Raw genomic sequence first — 15,455 nt, 5'->3', positions numbered from 1 at the left:
TAGACATTGAACAGAAGGTAGCAAGGGACTGTGCTTCCTGACAGAAGGCAAAGGTTGGCTGAACAATTGTACCAGCTTAGTACTAGGAGGCAGTCTAGACTGCAGTCCAGAGAAAGGGAAATCAAACAGAGTCCAATAGTCTCTATGAGGTAAAAATATACAAAGAAGAGTTCAGATAGACTGAGGCAGTAAGAATTTTTTCATCAAAGTACTAGTTACACAGAGGAAAAGCTCAGGAGATCTGTAGAGGGGTCCCCTAGAGGCTTTGACTGAGAATTAAGCAGAAACATGCATGTCTGAGCAGAAACTACCTAAGGCCAGGGAAAAACCATCAGGATATATAGGCAGAACAATTCCCAGAGTTCACACAGGACAATAATGGAGAGTGATCATAATCTACAAAATATAGGGTAAATTCCTCAGATATTCTTTAGTTCCATACTAAATGCTACTCTGGACTTGTCCTAACAAAATTTAAAAGGGAATCTCTAAAGAATTCAGCTGATTCCAAGTAAATAAATTGTGCATCAGAACAAAAGCCAATACTATAAAAGGAATACCACAAAATCCAACAATCAACAATATAAAATTCACAACATCTAGCATCCAATAACATATTAATAGGCATGCAATGAGTAGGAAAACAAGAACTAAAAACAGGAGAAAATTCAATCATAACAGACCCTGAAATGACAGAGATGGTGGAACTAGCAGACAAGAATCTGGACAAAAATGTTAGAATAGCTATTATAAATATGCTCCATATGTTTAAGAAAGTATAGAAAAATATGACCATGATGTGGAGAAAAATGGAAGATATAAAAAAAGACCCAAATGAACTACTGAAGAAAAAAATACAACACCTTAAATGAAAAGTACACTGCATTGGATTAATAGAAAATAGACAATGAAGAGGAAAGAGCAATAAATTTGAAGGCATAATATAGAAATATCCAAAATGAAACATAAAACAACTGAAAAAATATGAAGAAAGTAGCAGTGACCTGTGGGATACTATCAAGTGGGCCAACATACATGTAATTAGAGCCTCAGAAAAAAAAGAGGGAACAAAAAATATTTAAAGAAATAATGATTAAAATTTTCCAAATTTGATGAAATCTACAAGATTATAGATTCAAGAAGGTCAATAAATTCAAGCAGAATAATCCTAAACTAAACATACAAAGCCATATTATAATTAAATTACTAAAAGCCAATGATAAAGAGAAAAAATATAAAAGCAGCCAGAGAAAAACTGTATGTAAAAAATATTGTACGTAAAAAGGAATAATGGCAAGAATGATAGCAAGCTTCTTATAAGAAACTATGCAAATCAGAAAACAATGGAAAGTCATCTTTAAAGTATGAATAGAACAAAATGTCAATCTAAAATTCTTTACCCATAAAAATATCTTTCAAATTTGAAAGCAAATTAAAGATACATTAGACAAACAAAATTTATCATCAGCCAACATGAATTAAAAGCAAAGTTGAAGGAAGTTCAATGATACCAGGTGCAAATCCATAAAGGAATAAAGAGTGCCCAAAATGGTAAATACATAGGTAAATATATTGTTGTTTTCTCTTTTAGTAAAACTTATAAAAAAGATATTGACTGCTTAAAATAAAAATAACAATATATTCTGAAAATGCAAACTACAGCATATAAAGAAGTAAAATTTGTAATAACCATCACAAACAGTAAGAGTACAGAAGTGCACTGTACCAGTTGTAAGGTTCATATACCATATGTAAAGTGGCACAATATTATTTGAAGTTAGTCTTTGATAAATTAAAAGTTTAATTGCAAACCTTAGAGTAATCACTAAAAAATAAATAAAACAAATAGGTATAACTAACAAGAGTAAAACTAAAATGGAATCATTTAAAAAATATTAATCCAAAAAAAGGCAGGAAATAGAAAATAAGAAACAAAGAGTAGATAGGACAAACATAAAACAAATAGCCAAATATTAGATTTAAGCCCAGCCATATCAATAATTACATTAAATGCGAGTAGTCTACATACTTTAATTAAAAGGCAGAGATTTTAAGGTTGTATGAAAAAACAAGACCAAGAGCCAGTTACATGCTAACTCAAAAAAACCAACAAAACAAAACAGAAAAACTTTAAATATACGGTCACAGATACATTACAAATAAAAGGATTGAAAATATTTACCATGCAATCACTAATCAAAAGAAAGCAGGGGTAGTTGTGTTAGCATCAGACTTTAGAAGAAGGAAGAATACATTTCACAAGGAGAGTATTTTATCAAGAAACATAAAAATCCTAAAAGTATATGCAATAATAATACAGATTCAAAACATGTGAAGCAAAACTGATAGAACTAAAAGGAGAAAAATAGATAAACCCAAAATTATATTGGAGATTTCAAAATTCCTCTCTTAGTAATTGTTTATCAATTACTAAGTGAATGACAAGTAAACAGAAAATCAGTAAAGATACAGAAGACTTGATCAACACCATCCACCAAAGTAATAGAATTGACACATATTTAATACTTCATGCAACAACAGAATATCTATTTTTTTCAAGCGCACGTTGAAATTTGCCAAATGGAAAATATGCTCAGCAAAAAACAAGTATTCAATAAATTATTATATTACATGTATTTTCTGACCACAAAAGAATTAAACTAGAAATGAATACCAAAATGATATCTGGGAAATAATCAAATATGTTGAAATTACACAATACTTCTAAATAACAAATGAGTCAAAGAAGAAACTACAAGAGAAATGAGAGATATTTTAAACTGAATAAAAATGAAAACACAACAAATCAATATTTATGGGATGCAGCTAAATATATCTTTGGAGGGAAATTTATAGCATTGAGTACTTATATTAGAAAAAATAAAAGATCTTAATTATCTATATTTCCCATCTTAATAAATAAGAAAAATAAGGGTGAATTAAAACCAAAATAAGGCTGGGCGAGGTGGCTCACGCCTGTAATCCTAGCCCTCTGGGAGGCCGAGGCAGGTGGATCGCTCGAGGTCAGGAGTTCGAGACCAGCCTGAGTGAGACCCCGTCTCTACTAAAATTAGAAAGAAATTATCTGGACAACTAAAAATATATATAGAAAAAATTAGCCGGGCATGGTGGCGCATGCCTGTAGTCCCAGCTACTCGGGAGGCTGAGGCAGTAGGATCCCGTAAGCCCAGGAGTTTGAGGTTGCTGTGAGCTAGGCTGACACCACAGCACTCACTCTAGCCCGGGCAACAAAGTGAGACTGTGTCTCAAAAAAACAAAAACAAAAACAAAATAAGGCCAGGCACAGTGTCTCATGCCTGTAATCCTAGCACTTTGGGAGGCCAAGGTGAGAGAATTGCTTGAGGTCAGGAGTTCAAGACCAACCTGAGCAAGAAAGAGTAAGACCCTGTCTCTACAAAAAAGTAGAGAAATTAGTTGGGCGTGGTGGTGCACACCTGTAGTTCCAGTTACTCTACTTGGTAGGCTGGGGCAAGAGAAACACTTGAGCCCAGGACTTTGAGGTTGCAGTGAGCTATGATAATGTCACTGCACTCTACCCAGGGACAGAGCAAGACATTGTCTCAAAAAAAAAAAAAAAAAAAGCAAACAAAAAAACCCAAAATAAGTAGAATAAAGGAAATAATAAAGGTAAGAGCAGAAATAAATGAAAATTTTAAAAAAAACAACAGAGCAAAATCAATGAAACTAAAATAATATTCTTGAAAAGATCAATAAAATTGATAAAGCTCTAGGCAGACTGATTATTTTAAAAAAGATATACACAAATTACCAATATCAAGAATTATCCCATAGATATTAAAAAGATAATAAGAAAATAAATTTGACAACTTAGATTAGTCGGATAAATTCCTGAAAATATACAAATAATCAAAGCTCACTCAAAAAGTAGATACCTTGAACAGTCAATTGAATTTGTAATTTAAACATTCTCACAAAGAAAATGCCAAACCCGGATGGTTTCACTGGTGAATTCTACCAAACACTTAAGGAAGAAATAATACCAATTCTATTCAAGCACTTCCAAAACACACAAAAAAGATGGCAACACTTCCTACTTCTTTTTAAGAGGTCAGTATTATCCTAATTTTAATACCAGAACAAAAATCAAAAGAAAAGAAAACAACAGAACAATATCCCTCCTAAACAAATGTCCCAAAATCCTTAAGAAGATTTTAGCAAATTAAACTCAGCTGTATATACAATAGATAATACATCTGGACCATGTGGATATTATTCCAGGAATGTAAGGTTGGTTTAACATTTGAAAATCAATTAATGTAATTCACAATATTAACAGATCAAAAACAAAACAAAAACCAAACAGATGATAATCTCAATAAACATCAGGAAAAGATTTGACAAAATCCCTAACATCTGTTAATAATAATAACTGTCAGCATACTAGAAATAGAAAGGAATTTCCTTACCCTGATAAAGGGCATGTATAGAAAAACCTGCAGCTAAAATGATGCTTAAAATCATGCAGAAAGGCAAGAAAAGAAATAAAAAGCATACAGATTGGAAAAGAAGAAGTAAAACTTCAATAGGCAGTAGAAAGAAATGAAAGGTATATGTATCAGGAAGGAGGCAGTAAAATAATCTATGTGGAAAATCCTTTAAAAATCTAAAAAGAAAGCTACTGATACAAATAAGTGACTTTACAAGGTTATAGAATACAAAGCTAATAAATAAAAGTCAACTGTAATTTTATATACTATTAAGGAACAATTGGAAATTAAAACTTTAGAAACCAATAACATTTACAATAGGATTAAAAATAAAAGACTGAAAGATATAGGAATAAATTTAACAAACTCTGTATAAAATCTATACACTAAAAACAGTAAAACATAGTAGCAAGAAATTCAAGATGTAAAATGGAGAGATATACCATGTTCATGCATTGGAACATTTAATTTTGTTAAGTTGTCAATTCTCCCCAAATTGTTCTACAGATTCAATGCAATCTCAATCAAAATCTCAGCTGTCTTTTTGTAGACATTTACAAGCTTTTTCTAAAATTTATAGAGAAAAACAAATGTAAAAAGCATTTTGTAAAAGAAGATCAAAGTTGGACAACTTACACTAGCTAATTTTAAGATTTACTATAAAGCTACAATAATCAAGAAAGTAAGATATTTCTGTAAGAATAGGCATTTAAATCAATAGATCAGAACACAGTCCACAAATAAACTCACTCACATATGACCAACTGATTTTCAATAATAGTGCCAAAGTAATTCAGGGGTGAAATAATCATCTGGAATAACTGAACATTCATAAACAAAGAAATGAACCTTGACACTTCCTTCACATCACCCACAAAAATAAACTCAAAATGGATTATAGATCTTAATGTAATAGCTAAAACTATAAAACTTCATCAGAATGGCTAACGTTTACAAGGCTGCCAAATGTTGGTGAAAGTGTGGAAAAACTGGAACTCACATACACTGCTGGTCAGAATGCAAAATGGGATAGCCACTTTGGAAAACAACTTGGTAATTATGTGTAAAGTTGAACATACACTTACCATATGATCCCACAATTACACTTAGGTATTGGTTCACAAGAAATGAAAATGTATGTTAGCATAGTGACTTGTTCTCATACATTCATAGCAGCATTATTCATGATAGTTAAACACCAATCCAAAGTCCATTGACTGGTTTATGGACAAATAAATTACCATTAAACACTACTCAGCAATGAAAAAGAAAGCAACTGCTGATACGTGCAACAACATGGATGAATCTCAAGCATTCTTTTAAATAAAAAACACAAAAGACTATATACTATATAATTCTACTTATATGAAATTCTAGAAAAGGCAAAATTACAGTGATGGAAAGTAAGATCATTGGTTACCAAGAGCTAGAGTCGGGAGGGGGATCGACTATAAAAGGGCATAAAAGGAATTTTTTAGGCTGTTGAAAATAATCTATATTACAATTGTGGTGGTATTTAAACACTGTATGCTTTTGTTATCATATGTAAATTATTCCACATTAATGAATAAAACCTAATTTAAACAGTCTGGGCTGCAGCGGTGATAGGCAGACCCCCCCCCCAACATTCCCTGCCTCTGGGTAGCCTTGCTCTTGTGTAATCCCCTCTTTGAGTGTGGGCTGGCCCTAGTAACTTGCTTCTCATAAATAGAAATCAGCAAAAGCAACGGGATGCCACTCCTGTGCTTACATCATAAAAGACTGCAACTGTCATCTGACTGGTACTGCTGTCTTGTGTCTTGCGCTCTTTTCTGCAGGCTTATGAAGCCAGGTCCCGTGTAGGAAGATCCTCTGTGGGACACCATGTGGTAAGGAACTAAGGGAGTCTCCATCCAAGAGGTCGGGAGGAACTGAGACCTCCCACCCAACACTCCATGAGAAACCAAATTCTGCCAACAAGCACGTGCCTGAGCCAGGAAGTCGATCCTTCCCCTAGAGTCTTAAATGATTGTAACCTGTGAGAGACTCAGAGCTAGAAGATCCAGTCAAGCTGTGCTTAGATTCTTGACCCACAAAACCTGTGAGATAATAAGTGGTGTTTAAAGCCACCCAACGCAGCAATAACCAACACAGCAGCCAAGGTTGATAACTGCTGATCTAAGTGTAATTTGTGAGGAGAGAACTTCATCCTGTTCTATCATAACTAGTAGAGTGATTTTAAAAAATGATAACTGCTATCAAGGCATTTGAGCCGAATAGAACCCATAGGAAGAAAGGAGGCTGGAGGGCCCCAGGCCTCAGTAACGAAGGGGGTAGGTGAGGATTAGAATGGACAATTGTTACCTACATCTTGATTTTCCCCTAGGAAAAGGCCACTAGTCTAGAGCAATAGGTTTCTCACAATTAAAAAAATAATAATAATTTTCATCACATATCCATGAGAGTTGTCTTAACTTCTGTATATGTAAAACTCACCTTAAAATAAACCAAAGTGAACCCCAAATGAAAGTAAATCAAGCAGAGTTACATTCATTAATTGGAACCAGTATTGATTTTACTTAACTGTGCACTGCATCAACTTGTATACAACGAATGGCGCCTTTGAATTACTATATTGTTAAAAATTAACTATTAAAGGCAAAACCCTGCAACATCACCATGTTCCGTAAACCTGATGAGACATGGATATCATGTTTTGGCACTGCACAGGACAGAGACTTGGAGACCAAGGCTTGAGGATCCGAGAGTCCCAGGAGTTCCTTGAGCAGCCTAGATTGGAGCCCTCACTGCTCAGGGCCCGTGTGATGAAGGCACATCAGTGAGGAGCAAGGAATTCACATTTTCGGTCTGAGCTCTTAAAGGGCCTGGAAAAAATAGAGCCGAGAGGACAGTTATGAATAAATTAGAGGGATTGAAATTAGGATCTATGAGGGAAAGTTTAAAAGGGATTGGAGGTAATTTTGCATGACAAAGAAAAAGATAAAGAGTGACTAGCTGTCTGCAAATAAATTAAGAATAATTACTGATAGATAATGAACAGAATTGCTCATTCCCTATACGAAAGATAGAAACAAAGAAGAAATGAGTTTAAATTCCAACAATGAAATTTGGATACATTGAAAGTAGAATTTATTGGCCAGAAGAGTAATTAAGCACAGAGAAAAATCCAGGTTCCTAACACATTTCCAGTGAAGCTGTGTCTCCCTGACAGCAAAACATCTCGTGATAGTGAAAATTTCATCCAGCTGTTAAAAGTCATGTGGATAAAACATCTGTATGATAACTGGATTTTTTAATGGATTAATTTAACTAAGTAAATGTTTTGTGGCTTTGGGGAAATTTCACCTAAATAATGAAAAGCAAAGGAGTAGAATTCTGTTTTACATTGTTTTGGAGTAATTTATATTATATAATTAGAATAACAATCTCTCTGGGCTCAGACAGCAGACAGAGCTCCACCTAATCAGTCATCTCTACAGTGAGGTTATAGGGAGATTTACTTAAATGACTCAATGTCTTGACACCCCAGTGAATCACTGCTTTCTACCATCTAGAAGCCAAGTTGCCCAAATGCTTATAGAAACCCTAAACAAACTGATCATTTTTTTTTAACAAGTCAAAATGAAGGTATTGAGAACTCTCCTATTTCAAACTTGTTACCTTCTTGGAGTCAGGCAAGAAAGATCTTTACCGATTAATTTTTTAGGGCATATGAAAACTAAAGATTAAGTGAGGCTGGAGGGCTGTCATGCATTCAAAAGCTATTTTCCCAGAAGGCTAGTCACCAAATGATTAAGGCAATGGTTTTTCAAGTGGTTTTTCCCAGATGAGTAGCAGCATCACCTGGGAATGTGCTGGAAATGCAAAATCTTGGGTCGCACCCAAGACCCAAGACTAAATCAGAAACTCCGGGGTAGGGTTCAGCAATCTGTGTTTTAACAAGCCCCGTAGGTGGTTCCGAGCCACACTATGGTTTGACAGCCTCTGGATGAAACCAATGACCGGATCTGGGTTTCAGCATCTGGCTGCTCTTGTAACAGGGGATCCTTACGGGCCTCTGACTACATGAGCTGAGAAGCACAGAAGTTTCAGGGTTTCAAGATGCAGGAAACAGACATGGAAGATGGGAGTGTAGCCAGATGTGTGGATATTAATATTAAGCATTATGATGTGTATTCAATATCTATCAATTGAAAAAAAAAGAAGTTTTACACATAATAGAATCCACAAGTATTTGTTGATTATTTGATTCAACCTAGTCTTTTGGCTTGATGAATTGGTTTTGATCCCCAAAGCAGTAAGGTGGGCCAGAAACTGAAATGTCTGTGTTCATTTAAACAAAACAAAATGAAATGAAACAAAGAAACAAAACACCTGACATGAGACTTGGACCATAAGCAGCTGCCTCAGGGCCTGGGAAGCAAGTGGAGCCCAGCCCGGGTGGCACGTTCTTTCGCATACCCATTAATGACCGCACTGAAGTCTGGGCCCTCTGGGCACTGGGGTGGCTCCCAGGGGAGGCTGGCTGTGCCCTGTGGAGAGTGTTTTCTTACAAAGCAACAGGAGAAATCATGGTAAGAACACCAGAGAGACTTAGAGGCTGAACTACTGTAGCTGTTGTGATTTGAATATCAATATGACCTTATCTCTTCATCTACAGGTTGGTAAGGTCCGAGACACTCCGGTTACAAATATAATATACGATAACACTAAACTAACCAGGAGAAGTGAAAAAGCTTGCTACCTAAGTTCTATTCAGAGTGTTACAGAGAGAGGAATTTAAAGCTTTGGCAAGCCTGGTCTACATGCTTTCAGATTCAAAGCAGCGTAGCGGTTGTCAGGCCCAATAGCTAGCTAGCTGTTGACATCGATGGTTTGGGAATTATGCACCCCCTAGAAAAATCAATTCCTATAGTTTTTTAAATGGAGAAAGCTGCAGTATCTTCTATGAGATCAGGAGAATAGAGAACATTGAAGTTCAGAGAGAAGCTTCAGGTCTATCCTGAACCAGTAGTCAACATGTATTTATTGCTTTTACAGTGTGAGTCATCAGTTCATTCCAGAAATATTTATTGGGTGCCTACCGTGTGTTGGGAATTGTGCTGGACACTGCTAGTCATTAGAAGCAGGTAGACTGGGTCTGGTGCTCTAACGCTGCTCTGTCCACTGTGGTAGCCACTAGCCAGGTGTGGCTACTGCATTCAATTCCTTAGTCACACTCCCCCATTCAAAGGGCTCAATGGCCACACGAGGCTAGTGGCTACTGTATGGGACAGCACAGATACAAGGACACTGGAGTACAAGGTTCTGCCCGTATCTCAGTGCTGGGCTTTTTCTTCCTGCTTCCATCTCCCCCAGGATATTAGAGCCTTCGTCCTCTTTGAAGGTTGGTGATGTCATGAGTGTCCTGGACCACAGTATTAGCAGGAGGTGTCTACGTGGATCATCTCAGGTAGGTACCAGAACAATGCAGGCCTCCTTTGGGTGAGTGTACCACGAGTAATAGGCAGGCCTCTCCAAAGCTACATTCTCTTTCCAATCCCATTGTTATGGTATAAACTCAGAGCATGGTATAAAACCCCAGACTTTCCCTTTTGATTCTCAAAAAATACAAAAAATCTGTTTTGGAACTTAAAAGAACAAACTGGGAATATTGACAGTGTCTTGCTTGTATCTTTCTGCTTGAGGCAGTGTGGACGCCTCTGCCTGAGAGGGGAAAAGTCACTTACAAGCACAAGAAAACAAAAGCACAAAGATTAATATTGCAAGATATTATTTTGCTATATCAAAATAGTAGAAAACATGGTTCTTGCCTCCAAGCTGCCTATATAACTGAAAACACATGAAAAAATAGGTAAATTTGTAAAAATTAATAACCATAAAGAGCAAAGTAACAATATTAAGCAGAAATGAAAGAGATGTCACCTGGATCTACATGATTAATAGGTGAGGGCTGGTATAGACCCTAAGTGTGGCTTTTGGCAGAAAGGTGAGGTCTGAGCTGCATAGATTTAGATGGATGCGAGGAGAGGTGGGATTTCAGGTGGGGAAACTCGACAAGCCTAAGTGTGGATGTGGAGTGTCAGTGTCATTTAAGGTGCAAAGAGTTTGACTGTCATGCAGGGTGAGAGGAACAAAGGCTGAAAAAGTAGGCCAAGGGAATATGATGGAAGACCTTGAATGTCAAGCTTTCTAGTTTGTTATCCTGTAGAGGGATGGGGGTGTCGTCTAATGATTTGCATAGGGAAGTGACATACAGAAAGCAATCTCATGATAACGAATCCAATGTCGAGCTCTAGCAGTGATATCTGGATATTTGGACGTATTAAAGCCAAGGCAGGCTAGAGCCAGGAGCCTGGTTAGGAGGCTGTCACAGGGTGTAGGCACAAAGTGACACAGCCCTGGAACAGGAGGCAGCCATGGCAATGAAAGGGGAGCAACGAGTGTGCATAGCATGTTAAGAGAAGAATCAACAGGGCTTTGATTCTTTGGAGCTGAGGGAGAGAGAGAAGTCAAATATACTATTAACTTGGGCAAATTACTTAGCGTCTATAAAATAGTGATAATAGCTATGTTTTACAGGTTTGCCGTGTGAATTAATGTAAAAACCTTTGTAAAATACACGAAGTCTCTGGCATACAAATGCAATTTAAGTCCTTATTGGAAGCTTGGATGGCCTAGAACTGCCCTCCTCATTCTAGGATTCAGGACCCCAGGGAGGCAGATCCAGCTGGAAGGGCAAAAAGGTGCACCCTCCTTCTTTGTGGCCCGGGAGATGTTGTATTTGCAGGTCAGACCCGCAGTTCTGTTGATTTCTTGTTCACAAAGCACTTGCATCCTCTTAGCACCACTGTCCGTGGTGGTCTCAGGCCAGAGCCCACTGGAACATAATAGAACTTGCTGGAACACACTGGGACCCTCTGCTGTGTTTTCAAGCACGTGCTGGGTTTTAGGTCTCTCTCAAAGATTTCTCAGCCCCTTACCACAACAAATAAAGGACTACAGTTCAAAATCCTGGTGTAATTGTGTCTTTTAGTCTCATTTTATAAACCCCCTCACCACCTGCTTTCCCTCTATTTCTAATCATTCCTAATAGTGCTTATATTTTCACATATTCCACAAAGCCTTATTTAACACATAATATTGCTGCACGTGCCTTCGATTTATAATGAAGAATAGAAAGGGTGCTACTACAATGCTAGCTATCATTTTTTACAAGGAGAAAAGAAAAAAAGAAAAAATGAGTAGGAAATTATTTTCTTCTATTTATTTTGAATACTCGTGCTTGAGAAAAAAACTGGTTAAATTAGCAGAGGATAAAGGAGCATATGGAAATTTTTGGAAAAATTATGAAGGAAATCCTCTGAGCACTTCCAAGTGCTCTAGAAATTGAAGTTCCCGAGCCTTTACTATGTTGAACTTAAAATCTCTGCCCCTGCTTTTTACTTGAAGCGGGCTGTGAGGATGTACATGTGTGTATACACACACATGCGTACATATCTGCACACAGACACATGAATGTATTATTTGTAAAAGGAACACAGGAAGGGAAAGAGGATAATATGACAAAAGATCTTTCTAAGATAACTAGAAAATTAGGCAGAAAGGGGAAAGAAGTTAAAAACAACACGTATGTATAGAAGAGGTAATGAATTGATCTGTGAATATCAAAAACAAAAGGGGACAAGAAAAGAGGATAAAGACATAAATCCAGCACCAGGAGATGTTTCCAACCCAGCACGGGCAGGTGATGGTTTACTAAATGAGACCCAAATGCTGGGAGCAGTGCAGCTGCTTAGTGGCAAAGGGAAAAACAGTGTTCAACTAATGATATGAATGTTCAAAGTCTAAGTTGATAACTTGGAGAGTGTTTCTATTCTGGAACCTAAAAAAGAGTCAACATGAATCATAAATTGGATTATAAATAACTGGTGCCTTTCTACTCTTTTCCAAGGGACACAGTGCTTCTTTCTCCCCGGGCTGGACAGAAAGTTCTACTGAGCTACTCACTAGAGCAAAACTCCCAGACATATACTTATTGCTCTGGGCCCATCAGAATATTCCTATCTGCTCGCCTCTAATTTTAGAACACTCTTCTAAGTGATGGTTTGGAGATGGGTGCTGTGGCTCACATCTGTAATCCCAGGAACTCTGGAGGCTGAAACAAGAGGATACCTTGAGGCCAGGAGTTCGAGACCAGCCAAGTCTGTGCAACATAGCTAAACCCTGTCTCTAAAAAACAAAGAAATAAACAAAACAACAACTGAGTGATTGTTTGGTAAGCCTACTCATACAAATATTAATATGAATGGAAATACAAATGAGTTAATCTGCAGTAGCACTTATATCCAAAGATGATTTTCTAGAAAGGATCATTTAGTCTCCAAAGGTACCTCCGCCAATGTGACAGGTCAGTAGGGCAGAGAAAGTTGGATGGGGGAGTTCCTTGGGCACAGCTTCTTACGTCACATCCCATCAGGTTTTGATACAGCTAGAACAGGGGAGGCAGGGAGGAAAACTTCTCTTTACCCTCCGCAGACCATGCCAAGGGGTACAGACAGAAGGCTGAGAGAGGTCCAGGAATCAGTAGCTATTTTGCCATTTTTCAATTTAATTCTCAGAGAGTCCAGTCAAGACTTCTGGCAGCTCCTAACTGGGTAATTGTCCCAATTTACTCAGGACTGAGAGGTTCCTGGGAACTTTCAGTATTAAAACTAGAACTAGGAGAATCTTACGCAAACTCAGACAGTTGGTCACCCTAACATTCCTCCCCACCTGGGTCAGGCCCTGACTCAAGTGAGGGATACCAGGAAAGGATATCAATCTGTACCCTGCTAGCTCATCAGCAAGAAGCAGTAGAGCTTAATATCTATTCTATTAAGCAGTAACATCAAAGTCAATTTCTGTTATTTGGTAGCATCAGCCCAAGTTAAACAGGCCAGTCAGAAATTACAGAAGGCTACAAAAGCATCCCATGCATTTTGTAGGGCAGAATCTACGGGCCCTACAAGTTCCAGTCTCTGTGTGTGATTAGTTACAGCACTAATGGTTGGGTTTATAAAGTATGAGGCTGGCCATAGGCAAAATTATAAGGTACCTCTCTTAGGCGTCCCAAGCTCATGGACTTCTTCTCTCCAACAGAACAGGATTGCTTCCTACCCCTTCTACCTTATAGAAAAACCTGTTCCCAGGGAAATAACTAATACTAGCAATTTACTCATTAGTGCAAATGAAGTTGTATCTCCCCCAGGTGGATTTAAACTGTTAAGTCTTATCTTTAATTATACTGTATTCTCTCATTCCTTCTACTAATAAATATTCACTGAGAGCCTCCAATAACTAAGTTGGGAATATGGTAAGTGAAAGTGACACACAGCCTGCGCCCTAAGGAACTTAGAAAATTTGACCCCATTAATTGCGGGCACCAGCTAGCCAGTAAGAAAGGAGCATTTTAAGTGGGCATGGCTTTCTAATTGCCCCTGAAATAGGAGCTCTTCGCCTGGCACTGATAGAGGTTGTTGTATGACAGTGAGACAGTCATGAACTCCCCATAGGAACTAATATGGATTACTAAAGCCCAAAACCTCAGTCTTGTCTGACTCTCTATTTCAGTTGTTCTGAATTGAAAGATGAGGTTAAGAGCAAACGAGGAAGGGGATTGGAGAAATGGTCCCACAGAAGTCTAGACAAGGAATAAAACTAAAAAAGAACAAATTTAAAATAGAGAAATGTAAAATTCTGATTTGGGTCCAAAGAGTCATTTGATCTCAAGGACCATATTAAAATCCCCCAAAGGAAAACATTTTATGTACGATGATAGAACAACCTCCTGTCTGAGACACAGAATGGTTGGGTAAATATGGTACATCCTACTATGGAATTTAATGCAACTATTTTAAAGTCTAATTATGAAAGATAATGTAGCTTGGGAAAATGTTAGTATGTTAGACTTTAAAGTCAGGATATGAAAAGTTACCTAGGTTATGATGAAAACTGTATAAAATTTATATAAGCATATGAGCAAGAACTAGAAAGGAACATGGACAATTGAAAATTGCTGATGTCCAGATATTAAGATTCTGGGTTACTTATTTCATTTTTAATCTTTTTATAATATTGTTTGTACACTAATCATTATAATAAATCAATTGAACCGGTAAAGATAGGGGAAACAAATGCTTGGGGATTTGATGCACTGCAGGCTCAGAATTAGCCAAATGATAGTGTTATGCGACTACTTTTAAAAAAACTGATGCAATCAGAGTTCATCAATGGGCATATAATTCAGATCCAACAAAAATGAAAGTTCCAACATAGTGTGCATGAATCCAACCACATCCAGAATACTCTGTTTAGCTCTGGGTGACCCATTTTGCAGGGGACATTGATAAACAAGAAAACAGTAAGAAAAGGGCAACTGGAAGATTTGGAAAGATCTGAAAAAAATAGTAAATGACAAATAGTTGAATAAACTTTGGAATTTTAATTTATAGAAGAAAAGACTCAAGTGGGGTACACCTGTAGGATTGTTATATGAAAATTATATTAGGTTTAGAGGGCAGAATTAGAATCAAAAGATAGAAACTTTGGGTAAGCAGGGTTTTTTTTTTGTTTTGGGGGGGCTTTTTTTTGGCTAAAAACAAAGAGAAACTTTGTAATGAGAACTGGCCAACAATGCAATAAACTATTTCAAAAGGTATGAACTCATTGTGGACAGTGTTCAAGTGAAGGCAAATAAAGAGTGCTTAAATTTATTGGAAGGTTGTTCTGGATTGTACCTAAAGAATCATTGATCCAAGATAAAGGTGCTGGAAAAAAGAAAAAAAAGAATCATTGATCCTTAGATCATATGTTTCTATCAAATTTGGAAATGAGAGAAACACCAGTTGGCTTCTATAATTCTTCAGGCATAGGCATGAGACAAGTCAGATCTTCCCTTGTACATCCTCATTCAATTTATAGACATAAAATGTAATTACACTAAAG

The sequence above is a fragment of the Lemur catta genome, chromosome 12 (genome assembly GCF_020740605.2).
Source record: "Lemur catta isolate mLemCat1 chromosome 12, mLemCat1.pri, whole genome shotgun sequence".
NCBI classification, from domain to species: Eukaryota; Metazoa; Chordata; class Mammalia; order Primates; family Lemuridae; genus Lemur; species Lemur catta.
Note: the sequence above shows the minus strand (reverse complement) of the source record.